Source organism: Rhineura floridana, chromosome 3 (assembly GCF_030035675.1).
Source record: "Rhineura floridana isolate rRhiFlo1 chromosome 3, rRhiFlo1.hap2, whole genome shotgun sequence".
NCBI lineage: Eukaryota > Metazoa > Chordata > Lepidosauria > Squamata > Rhineuridae > Rhineura > Rhineura floridana.
The window spans coordinates 34,139,914-34,152,762 of NC_084482.1; positions in this window are offsets into that span (position 1 = coordinate 34,139,914).

Consider the following 12,849-nt stretch of genomic DNA (forward strand, 5'->3'; position numbering starts at 1 on the left):
GTTGGCTATGAGGGCCTGTACATGACACTGGGGCAATGAGACAGACTGGGGATGCTGTTGGTGTACTGCCCACCCTAACTGAGCAGGCAGAGATGGTCTCAAGCTTGAGAACCCCATTACATTTGTTTTAAGGGACTTCAGTATCCACACTGAAGCTGCATTGGAATTTCATGGCCTGCAACCATGGGGCTGTCTGTCTGGGCCAAAGTGTAAGGAAGGGCATACCTTTGTTTTGGTCTTTGCCTCAGTGGGTGAACTGGACATTGAGGGGGGCTTAACTCACCCCATTGTTACTGTCAGACCACTCTCTGGTAAAGCTTGGACTTATAGTACTAGTCACCTTCGGTAGAATTGGGGGACCTATTAAGATGGTCTGCCCTTGGAGACTTATGGAATCCAAAACCAAAGCCGGTGGTGATCCTGTTGAAGTCTTTGTGTCACTATGGAATGCAGATGGGGGTGGGCGCTTGACATGATTGCTCCCAATTGTCCTGTCCTGCACTCTAGCTGTTAGAAAAAAGAGGATGCATGTTTTCAGCCTGCTATGTTTAAACCACTTTATTTAAGGGAAGGTGGGCATGGTCAATTAAACACACAGAGCACACCTAGAATTTTGCTAGAATATATTTCACCTCCCACTGTTTTATCTTGTGCAACCTGAGACACTCCTGAGGTCCACTGGAAACTATTCTGCAGAAGTCAATGCCATTATTCCACAATTATGTTTGGAGTTTTTTTAGTGTAAATTTTGCAAAGTGTTGCTGTGTTTCACATATTCACAGAAATAGAAACAAAAGAAAATTATTTCCTATAGAAAACTTCACGAAAATTGCAAAGTAAATCAGACATATTTAAACTGACCATCTGAACTATATCAACTGTATTAATAATGTTGCTTCCTCCCTGCTAAAACAAGATCAGCACAGCACGTCTTCTTTCTATTATTTTTTCCCTCTTTTTAGACTTTGAGCTCTCTATTCTCTCTGACTATTTTGTGTATCGCCATGAAAATTGAGAGGGTTGTTAAGCAAGCGTTTCTGAGTTCAGGACTATAAGTTTTGTAAGGTTTTGTTTTGAAATGAGCTTATGGGAAGCATCAGAATGGCATGGGGGTATTTTCAATTTAACATTGCAGAATGTGAAAAATCCATGCTGGCTATAGTATACAGCCACTCTTGTGGCTGTATAAGTCCATGGATACTAGCAATGATGGCTATGTTCTGCCTCCATGGCTGAAGGCAGTATGGTTCCAAATACCAGTTGCTGAAAACCACAAGAGAGAAGAGATATCTTGCGCTCAGGTACTGCTTGTGGGCTTCCCACAGGCATCTGGCTGGCAAATGTGAAAACAGGATGCTGGACTAGATGGGCTACTGGCCTGATCCAGTGGGCTCTTCTTATGTTCTTATAAAAGGCAGGAGTGGCACATTTTGCTTTGTTTCTTTTTTCTTAGGAGTTGGAATGGCTTATTTTTTTTTAAGGAATGCAGTGTCCAGCTGGAGGCACTCTGAACCCCCCTGAAGTCCTGGGCTCTCAGCCAGTGCACCATCTGTCTGCCCACCGCTGCCAGCCATGGAGACAACTGAATGAATTTGCCTTTGAATACAATTGTGGCTGCATTCTTACTTAGGAGTACAGGTGGATGAATCTGTCAATTTGAGTTTATATCGGTTTCTCATTTTTCTAATCTTAAATTCAGTTCTCTACATTCCTGCAGCAATTTGTGATGTATTTATATTTTAAATCCTCATGAAAATTCATAGCTTTTTAGTGCAAATTTCTCCTAATAATTTTGGATGCTGTTTTGACTAATACACACATTTTTGCAAGCAGTTGCCTCTAATATAATGCCAGTTTGTATGTTATTTTCATTAATATATGCATTTTATGCACACTTCCCCCTAATATATGCATTTTTATACACATTGGTTGGAGAACTGCAATATAAACTTGGGAGAAGTACAAATTTCAAAGGACACCTGTGTTTCGGTTCCCATATTGGTTTGAAAAATGCAAATGAGGTAGTTTCTCATTAAAATGCCTCGGACTGCACAGTGCTTGTTTGGTCTATCACAAGAAGGAAAACCAAATGTAATGTTAAAATGCCATAATTAGACATCTTAATTTTCCAAAAGAATACTCCTCTCTCTTGTCCTAACAGAAAGGATAGAAAGGAGCCTTAGTGATTGGTCTCATGAACATGCATCTTTTCCCAAGAAATCTGTACTTTGGACTAGAATCCCAAAACACATAGATCCCCTCTCACTGCAAGCTGCTCATTTGCAGCCTGATCCTATGGGTCCTATACTTGGAACTGTCCCATAGAGTCCAGTGAGTCTGTTTACTCCCAAGGAAGCATGCACAGGAGATGGCAGCCTCATTTTACTAGAGGGGAAGCTCTGCAGGAGGGAAAAGATGCGAACAAGGTGTTGGCCCTCTGCCTAGAAGTGAATGAGATAGTTCTTCTGGGCGGAGAAGACTCTGTGCCAAAGTCTGTATGAATGCAGAAAATTTTTGGATTTTCTATTGGGCATCGTATTCCATGGTTCCTCGTTTGTACTTTACCAATGTTAATCAAGCTTGGTTGTACATGTATGCACACAAACACTTGCACCATGTACCTGGAAAAAAAAGATGCCCCTTCCCCTCTACTCAAGCCTGCTTGATGTTCAGTTTAGAGCCAGAATACAGATCAGCAAAACACTGAAGGAAAAGAAGCACAGATAGTTAGACCTAGCTTAGCTCTAACAAAGTCATATCTTGTCTTAGGAACACAGGGACACAGAAAGCTGCCTTATACTGAAGTCAGACCCTTGGTCCATCTTGCTCAATATTATCCACACTACCTGACAGCAGTTCTCTGGGGTTTCAGGCAGGGGACATTTCTGGCCCTATTTGATGATGCTGGGGATTGAACCTGGGACCTCTTGCATGCAAAGCATGTGCTCCATCACTGAGCTTTGGCCTTCTACTACTGATCATCCTGGTTCTTCTTTTGGGCTAAATGGTCTTAATTGTCCTTTCCATCTTTATATTCCAGTTTGGCATTTGTCTGCATTCTGCAATTTCACCATGGATTGCCCAAGAATATCCCAACTTGTTTCTCCAACCATAAGGGCTAGAAGCTTGCTTTTTATTTAAAAAAGAAAAGAATGCAAGGAGAGATTATAAGAATCTGCACCCAGTACCAGTTCTTCCCTTACATCATAAAACTGCACGTGGAGCAAACAAAAAATAGAGTTATACAACAATGACAGGTGAAGAAAAGTTTCTAAATATATTTGATTTTTTTAAAAGAACAAGCTTACTATTGTCTCTAATTTGTGCCCCATGAATCGCTGCATGCTTTCAAAAATTTGAAATTGAGGAAATCATATCAGAGAAAGAAAACAAGTTGTTGTTTGGAAAGGACTGTGTAAATAGCAAAGTATGATCCATACATTTGATAAACCATCTCTTCTCTCTATACCCTCAGTGCTGCTGTTATCATTTGCTGTATCTGTTGATGGAATAATCCACGTATAAGGTTTGTATTGCTTAATTCAATAACACCGCTTAAGGATAAAAATCAATGTATTTTTATGAATTCTGGGTGATCTTGGTTTAAGAGAGAGAGAGTTCTCTTTTTAAAAACTCATGTTTAAAAATCTTCTGAGTCTATGAAATAGGGTTGCCAGGTCAGAAGCATCCGAAATCCTGAGATTTCAGGGGCAGGCCCTAGTGATGTCACAGGGGTGGGCTTTAGTGATATTGCAGGGGCAGGCCCTACTGATGTCAGTAAGCATGATACATTAAGCATCAATCACAGTTACTTGGCACATACAATTCAAACAAAAACATTTCCCTGATTAGAAATCTAAGCTAAAAGATGGAGCCTGGGTAGGGAACATTTATCTAGCCTACTTGCTTCTGGCAAGAAAGGTTTAAGTGCTCTCAGGCCAGGCCAGTCACCAGAAGGCCATTGTAGGAAGAAAGGAGCCTAGTGTTATGGAGATGTTAGAAGGGAGCATTCAGGAGTAAAGATGGATGCCTCTGAAGTGTGGAATTCTAAACACACTTACTAAGGGACTAAGTCCCATAGAACTCAACAGGACTTACTTCTGAGTAGATATGGTTTGGATTGTGCTGTTCATAAAGCTTGACTAGAGATCCTCTGCAAAGATATCCATATCCAAGCAATGCTGGTAACCCCATGCCTAGAATGCCCTGCCTCTACCTTTTAATATGGCTGCTCCAAATTTCTTTACAGATTTGACCATTCACTTCAGAAAGAGGTCTGAGAAATGAATAAGAGTAAGAAGATTCTCTACCCTTTTCTGTCTACCCTGTTGGCTGCTATAAACTCACTTGGACAGCCAACCCAATTCCAGTGAATAATAATTAACAAAGAGAAAACACACATGGTTTGGTCCAGTGGCATCACTAGGGTTGGTGTCACCCAGTACAGTAACTCATGGTGTCACCCCCATGGACCTCCTCCCGTACCAGACCATACAGAATCCTTAGTAATGTTTTTTGTACTAATGTTACTCGTAAATCGTAATTCCCGTATATCACTGAACGTAATGACAATAATAGTGACATAAACAACTAGCAAAATTTTACACCTTTAAATTACAATATCATATGCACAGCCTAAATGTATTTACATTTATACATAGTTTCATGTGGTTAAAGTGAAAATTTGGTAAGAAAACAATAGAATTCAAAGTAAAAACGTTTAAGAACTACATCAAAATTATGTTCATTTTAACATAAACACAATTCTTTGTTACGTTTACTCAGAAGTCCCATTAATTTACAGCACAATCCTAACCATGTCTACTCAAAAGTAAATCCTAATGAATTCAATGAGGTTTACTCCAGGTACATGGGATCAGCATTCCTTTAGTCCCAGAAAAGCAAGTATTGGATTAAAGCTTTCATATTGGAAAGGTTTTCAAAGCACTGCCCTCTCCAACAGCCCAGGGTCTGACTGCGTGCTACACACAGGAGAAAAAAAACTTTAATCCATATTCTTATTATGTGGCCCTCGGAAGATCTATTGCCTTGTTAAGTTGAGTTGGGACTCTGAAAAATGCTTGTCAAAGTTGACTTTGAAAACTGGGCAGCAGTTGACAGTGAAGAACTTGGAGGTGTGTGTCTCTGTGTGGTCACTTCTACTCCTTGTTTTTGAAGTATCCTGACAAAAGTGGTGACTTCCTCTTCAGTGCACAGTTAAACTATGGAATTTGCCCACGGATGTAGTTATGGCCATCAACTTTGGTGGCTTTAAAAGAGGATTGGAAAAATTCATGTAGGATAAGGCTGTCAACAGCTACTAGTCCTGATGACTATTTACTACCTCCAGTATCAGAGGCAGTATGCCTCTGAACACCAGTTGCTGGGAATCACAAGTAGGGGGAGAGGGCTACTGCAGCCAGGTCCTGCTTGTGGGCTTCCACTAGGGTTGCCAGGTCCATGACCTGAGACTGATCCTGTACCTTTAGGACAGCCTTTCCCAACTAGTGAGCCACCAGATGTTGTTGGACCACAACTCCCATCAGCCTCAGCCAGCATTGCCAATGGTCAGGAAAGATGGGAATTACAGTCGAACAACATCTGGTGGCCCACTAGTTGGGAAAGGCTGCTTTAGGAGAAGAGAAGGTCAGCCAAGTGCAGGTGTTCTTGCAACGCTGTAATGGGAAAAAACACAAGGTGGTCTCCCTCTCCCCTCCACAACTTTTAAAGATACAGAAGACCTCTTGGTTGCCAGGCTTGACCTCCAAGAGGTCTTCTGTATCTTTAAAAGTTGTGGAGGGGGGAGGGAGAATTCCACCTTGTGGTTTTTCCCATTACAGAGTTGCAAGAACACTTGCACTTGGCTAACCTTCTCTTCTCCTAAAGATACAGGATCAGTCTCAGGCCATGGACCTGGCAACCCTAGCTTCCACAGGCATCTGGTTGGCCGCTATGAGAACAAGAGGCTGAATTAGATGGGCCTTTGCCCTGATCCAGCAGGGCTCTTCATATGTTCTTTTGTTGTCCAACCAGCAAGCAAGAAGCAATCATCAGTTTTTTCTGGGGTCAGAGCACCTCAGACAGCCTCAATCATGAACTTCTTAAGATGTACTGATGTCTGGAGCTAAGCTTGGAGTTCATTTGTTTTTTCGTGTTCTTTCCTGCAGTGCTGTCCCATAATGGCCCACTTGCAGCTCTCAGAAGTGTAGCCCTGCAAAGAGACTATTAAGTTGCAGAAGCCCAAGGCAGTGCCTAGCAACCATCTGCTGTACCCTGCGAGTACTTACCTGTTTTTATCGGCCTACTTGCTTGTCAGTCTGTTTTCAGGCAGAATTGTTTCCACCTGCAGCTCTCAGAGGTGTGGCCTAGCAAGAGGCTATGTAGCTGCAGAAGCCCAAGGCAGTGGCTAAAGGACAGTGCCTGTTTGGTGCCAATGAGGGACCATGCTTATACAAAGCTGGCAGGGTCTACCTCAGCTGGGGTGAGGGGCTTCTGCTGGTGTAGGTATATCCTAGTTCCCTCAGCCTAGCATAAATACAAGTTTGATTGCACTTTAATTTGTCTGAATGTATGTCCATTTAAAACTGCCTTGAATATTGAGGATAAAAAACAAGCAATAACAATGAGGGAGATAAAGATGAAAAAGAGGACAGACCTCCTGTACCTTTAATTAATATCATTTGTAGACCACTTCCCATCCAAGATCCCAAAGTGGCATACAGAATAAAATCCAACATTAACATGTTAAAAACATATAGAATCAAACAAGTACTGAAATATATATTTTTATTTATTTTTATTTATTTTATTACATTTTTAGACCGCCCTATAGCAATAAGCTCCCAGGGCGGTGTACAGCATAATAAAACAGGTTCAAATACAAAAACACAATAAAACATAATTAAAAATTTTCAATTTTAAATTCAAATTTTAAAATTTTTAAAATTTTTAAAATGCCTGGGCGAAGAGGTAGGTCTTTACCTGGCGCCGAAAAGATAGCAAAGAAGGCGCCAGGCGTATCTCATCAGGGAGGGCGTTCCATAGTTCGGGGGCCACCACTGAGAAGGCCCTAGCTCTAGTTATCGTTCTCCGTGCCTCCCTATGCGTTGGGACACGGAGAAGGGCCTTCGACGTCGAGCGCAGCGACCGGGTAGGTACATAGCGGGAGAGGCGTTCCGCCAGGTATTGCGGTCCGATGCCGTTAAGGGCTTTATAGGTAAGAACCAACACTTTGAATCTGGCCCGGAAACATATTGGTAGCCAGTGCAGCTGGGCCAGGACAGGTGTTATATGATCAAATTTTTTTGTCCCAGTAAGAACTCTGGCCGCAGCATTCTGCACCAGCTGAAGTTTCCGAACCGTCTTCAGAGGTAACCCTACGTAGAGTGCATTACAGTAGTCCAATCTAGAGGTTACCAGAGCATGGATAACTGTGGCAAGGTTCTCCCTATCCAGATAGGGTCGTAGTTGGGCTACCAGCCGAAGCTGGTAGAACGCATTCCGTGCCACCGAGGCTACTTGAGCCTCCAGTGACAGGAGCGGATCTAATAAGACCCCCAAACTACGGACCTGCTCCTTTAGGGGGAGTGTAACCCCATCTAGGGCAGGTCGGACATCAACCATCTGGGCAGAGAGCCCCCCCACCAACAGCATCTCAGTCTTGTCAGGATTGAGTCTCAGTTTATTAGTTCTCATCCAGTCCATTATCGCGGCCAGGCAGTGGTTTAGTACATTAACAGCCTCACCTGAAGAAGATGAAAAGGAGAAGTAGAGCTGCGTATCATCAGCATATTGCTGGAAACGCACTCCAAATCTCCTAATGACCTCGCCCAGCGGCTTCATATAGATATTAAAGAGCATGGGGGACAGAACTGAACCCTGTGGGACCCCATATTGGAGTATCCAGGGACTCGAGTAATGCTCCCCAAGCACCAGCTTCTGGAGACGATTCTTGAGGTAGGAGCACAGCCACCGCCAAGCAGTGCCTCCAACTCCTAAGTCCGCAAGACGTCCCAGAAGGATACCATGGTCGATGGTATCAAAAGCCGATGAGAGATCAAGGAGAACCAACAGAGTTACACTCCCTCTGTCTTTCTCCCGACAGAGGTCATCATACAGGGCAACCAAGGCTGTTTCTGTACCAAACCCCGGCCGAAAGCCCGATTGACATGGATCCAGATAATCAGTTTCATCCAAGAGAGCCTGGAGCTGGTGAGCGACCACACGCTCTAAAACCTTGCCCAGGAACGGAACATTTGCTACCGGTCTATAGTTGTCAAGATTTTCAGGGTCCAAGGAGGTTTTCTTTAGGAGCGGTCTCACCACCGCCTGTTTCAGGCAGGGTGGTACCACTCCCTCTCGTAAAGAGGCATTGATCACCTCCTTGGCCCATCCGGCTGTTCCGTTCCTGCTAGCTTTTATTAGCCATGAGGGGCAAGGATCCAGAGCAGAAGTGGTCGCCCGCACCTGTCCAAGCACCTTGTCCACGTCCTCGAGCTGAACCAACTGAAATTCATCCAATAAAACAGGACAGGACTGTGCTCCGGACACCTCATTAGGCTCAACTGCTACAATATTGGAGTCAAGGTCCCGGCGGATGTTTTGCGATCTTATCTTGGAAGTGTCTCGCAAACTCATTACAGCGGGCTATTGATGGTATTATTGCGTTCTGAGGACCAGAGTGTAAAAGTCCCCGAACAACCTTATAAAGTTCCGCTGGGCAGTTAGAAGATGACTGAATGGAGGCAGCAAAGTACTGCTTCTTCACTGCCCTCACCGCCTTCACATAGAGCTCGGTAGAGATCTTCACAAGTGCAAGACTACAGCCATCGGGAGTTCGTCTCCATTTGCACTCAAGCCGTCTCCTTTCTTGCTTCATCACTCTTAGCTCCGGGGTAAACCACGGAGCCAATTGAGCTCTGCAGAGGAGAGGGCGCACCGGGGCGATCGTGTCAACTGCCCGGGTCATTTCCGTATTCCACAGATTGACCAGGGTTTCGACAGGAGCGTCAGTTTTATCAGCCGGAAAACTCCCCAGAGCCTTCTGAAAACCTTCAGGATTCATTAGTCTCCGGGGGCGGACCATCTTAATAGGTCCTCCACCCTTGCAGAGGGGAGAAAACATTGTGAGCCTACACCTCAATAGGCGATGATCTGTCCATGACAGAGGAATAGATGTAAAATCCCTCACTCCCAGATCACCATCCCCTGCTCCAGTAGCAAAAATTAAGTCTAGAGTGTGCCCCGAAATATGCGTAGGGCCAGTAACAAATTGAGACAGCCCCATGGCTGTCATGGAGGCCATGAAGTCCTGAGCTGCCCCAGACAAAGCGGTCTCGGCATGAATGTTGAGATCCCCCAATACCATAAATTTGGGGGATCGCAACACCAAACCCGAGACCACCTCCGTCAGCTCAGTTAGGGAGGCTGTTGGGCAGCAGGGTGGACGGTACACCAACAGTATTCCCAGTCTGTCTCGCTGGCCCAACGTAATATGGAGACACTCCAGACCATTAGCTACCTGGATAGGGTGCCTAATGAGAGGGATGGAACTTCTATAGACCACAGCGATTCCCCCTCCCCGACCCTCGGATCTACCCAGATGCTGAACCGAGTACCCAGGTGGGCACAGCTGGGAGAGATTAATGCCTCCCAGATCGCTCACCCATGTCTCAGTAATAAACGCCAGATCGGCCGCCTCATCCACAATTAAATCATGGATGAGGGAAGCTTTATTATTTACCGATCTGGCATTAAGAAGCAGCAACTGGAGATCCGAGAGTTGGCTGATAGAACTACCAGCAATCCTGTGGATGTGGGGAGGACCGGAACACGGTACAGCCACCAATTGTCTGTGCCGAGTTCCCCTCAACTGGCATGTCCTCCTCACAACGCCATACCTCCCATTACCCGTCACTACGCTAACAGGGGCCCCCTCTGGTCCCCCCTCCCAATACCCTATCCTCCCGCCCAGGCACATAATAAAATAAAATAAAAATAAAATAAAATAAAAATACACACACACTCACAACATACAGTCATACAAACATCCACTCATTCCATTCAGGTCTACACAACAACCACAGTCCCGTGCTCCATGCGCACCAACGCAGCTCTCAAACCGTTCTTCCTGGGAAAAGCGCCACCTGGAGCCTGGTCCTGCGAGGTGCCCACGTGCAGAGCAGGAGCCCAAGAAGGAGAGAGCAGAGATGTTGGCCAAGCAGCAGCAGCAAAGCAGGCAGATGGCTCTCCCTCCCTGGGCGGTGATGGTCCTCTTCCCTTGCAGGCACTGGATCTCCCAAGCCCCCTCAGCCAGCCGGCTTATATATCCCCTCCAGAGAAGGGACAGGTGGAACAGTATCAGGCACAGCTGGCTGAGTACCTGGAGCCTGGTCCTGCAAGGTGCCCACGTGCAGAGCAGGAGCCCAAGAAGGAGAGAGCAGAGATGTTGACCAAGCAGCAGCAGCAAAGCAGGCAGATGGCTCTCCCTCCCTGGGCGGTGATGGTCCTCTTCCCTTGCAGGCACTGGATCAACAGCAAAGAACAAACAAATGCCAGGGATAGGCACAGTATCTAAAATGGGCCAGTGACCCAGCTGGGGAAAGCCTGAGCAATCCAATGCGTTTTTCACACTTTTTCAGAAGCACTCTACTGTGGATGCCTCCCCTATAGGAGTGGGGGAAAGAGCATTCCAAAGCATGAGTGCCACTACAGAGGCGGCTTGTTTCTATGTCATCAACAAGCAACACATCATACAGTGGGATGACCCTAACAAGGCCTCTTCTGATGACCTTCATGTCCTAGCAGGTCTGTATAAGGTGCTCTTCTAGGTATCCAAGTCCCGGGTTCTTTAGGGCTTCATACATCAGCAACAAAACTTTTAAAATGGTTCAATAGCTAATAGGCAGCCAGTGCAGTGCTTTTAGCACAGGTGTAACATGTGCATGACTAAACATCTTGTCCGTGCCCTCAAGCCTCAAAAACTGAAACAGATCCCATAAAACTAGGTAAGACTCCATTTGACATCCATCTGATACTGTATCAATAGTATCAATTCAAGTTGGCATAGGTTTTATCTTCAAAGTGTTTTAAAATTTGTCACAGCATGACTCAAGAGTGCAAGCATTCGGGACTTCCCGGAAGGAGTGCTGGCTGGTGGTTGTCTCTGAGGGAGCTCTGCCTCAGAGGAAGCTTTTTTCAGGTTAAAAGCCAGCCAAGAGGAATCTTGGACTGGCTTAAATGTTCTCCAAGGTATAGGAGAACCGATCAGATTTTCCACAAGACTTCGTTGAGCTGTCGGCGGCTGGAATTGATCAGGAAATCCCTGAGATAAGAAGGCATGCCGATCGGCTGAAGACGGAGTCAGGATTTCCACGCAAGCTGTACTGGAAAAAAGCGAAGCGTTCTTTTTTTCTTCTTAAAAAAAACGTTCTTAACCAGCGAGCCTACTTCTGTCTAATTCTTATCATTCGGCTTAAATTACTACAGTAAAAGGGATTTGTTTACGAATCAGCAACTGAGAAACCTGGGTGAGTCATACTTTTTCTCTTTTAAATATAATTAAGGAAGAAAGAAAATGTAAACAACTTATATACTTTTTTTACGACAAAAAGCTGGCCTGAATTTGGAGTTTTAAAGTTTAAAAACGGATGAGAGGTAATTATTATATTTTGGACTATTTTTCTCTTTGGACTATTTCTTTTTGGACGAATCTGCTGCTCGTATATGTTACTAATTGTTTGGTGTTGGGAACCAGAATTGTTTTGCATTCTTGGATGTAGATAAGAACTGTGCTGTGCTGGCTGGACTTCAATAACAGGCCTGGAATATTAACTCTTTTGTTGGTGGAGGGAAAAAAAAGAAATAGACTGCCTCTAGGTTTTGGAACAGTGATTAATATCAGAAATTAAAGGCTTCTCTTGAAAATGACAACTAAAAAAGCAACTAAGGCCCAGGAGCGAAGAGGTTCTACTGATCCACAGGAAGGGGCTATACCCCCAGATATGTTTCAAAAAATAATGGAAGGGATTAATGATATAAAACAGGATATGAAAATTGAATTGACAGATATAAAAGAATATATTAAAACGCAAGTGGATGAGATTAAAGGGACAATTGGGCAAATAAAGGAGGATGCAAAAAACACTAAAGAAAAGGTACAAATCTTGGAGAATAGAACAGATATATTAAATCTGGAATTAGAAAAAAACTTGGACTATGTGGCTGTGACTGAAATGAGAAATAAAGAACATTGTTTGAGATTCCGTGCAATTCCTGAGGAAACAGGTGAAGACATCAGAGATAAAATTGTTAATGCTCTAGTAAAATTTCTGGATTTGAATGAAGATCGGATGGAATTTGAAATAGGCAAAGTGTATAGAATTAATTCCAGATATGCAACAATGAATAAAATTCCAAGAGATGTGCTTGTTCATTTTATAAAGAAGACGACCAGAGATATGGTATTACAGCAACACTTTAAAAATACCTTTAAAATTGATGGTAAGGAAATACTGGTGATGAAAGAAATTCCTATTAGACTTTTACGTAAGAGAAAAGAATATGCTTTCCTTACAGAGAAACTTAAGCAACGCAAAATTCAATTTAGATGGGATGTTCCAGAAGGAGTGATCTTTACATTCAGACAACAGAAATATAGACTGAATACTGTTCAAAAAGCAAGGGACTTCTTGAGAAAAGCTTCAAAAGATATGGATATAATTCCTGGGGAACAAAGTCAACAAGATATGCAGAGGAAGGGAAGGAAGATGATGGATTAAAAGGAGCATCAGGCACATTTTAAAATACACGCTTAAAGATGGATTACAAATATCTAACTTGGAATATAAA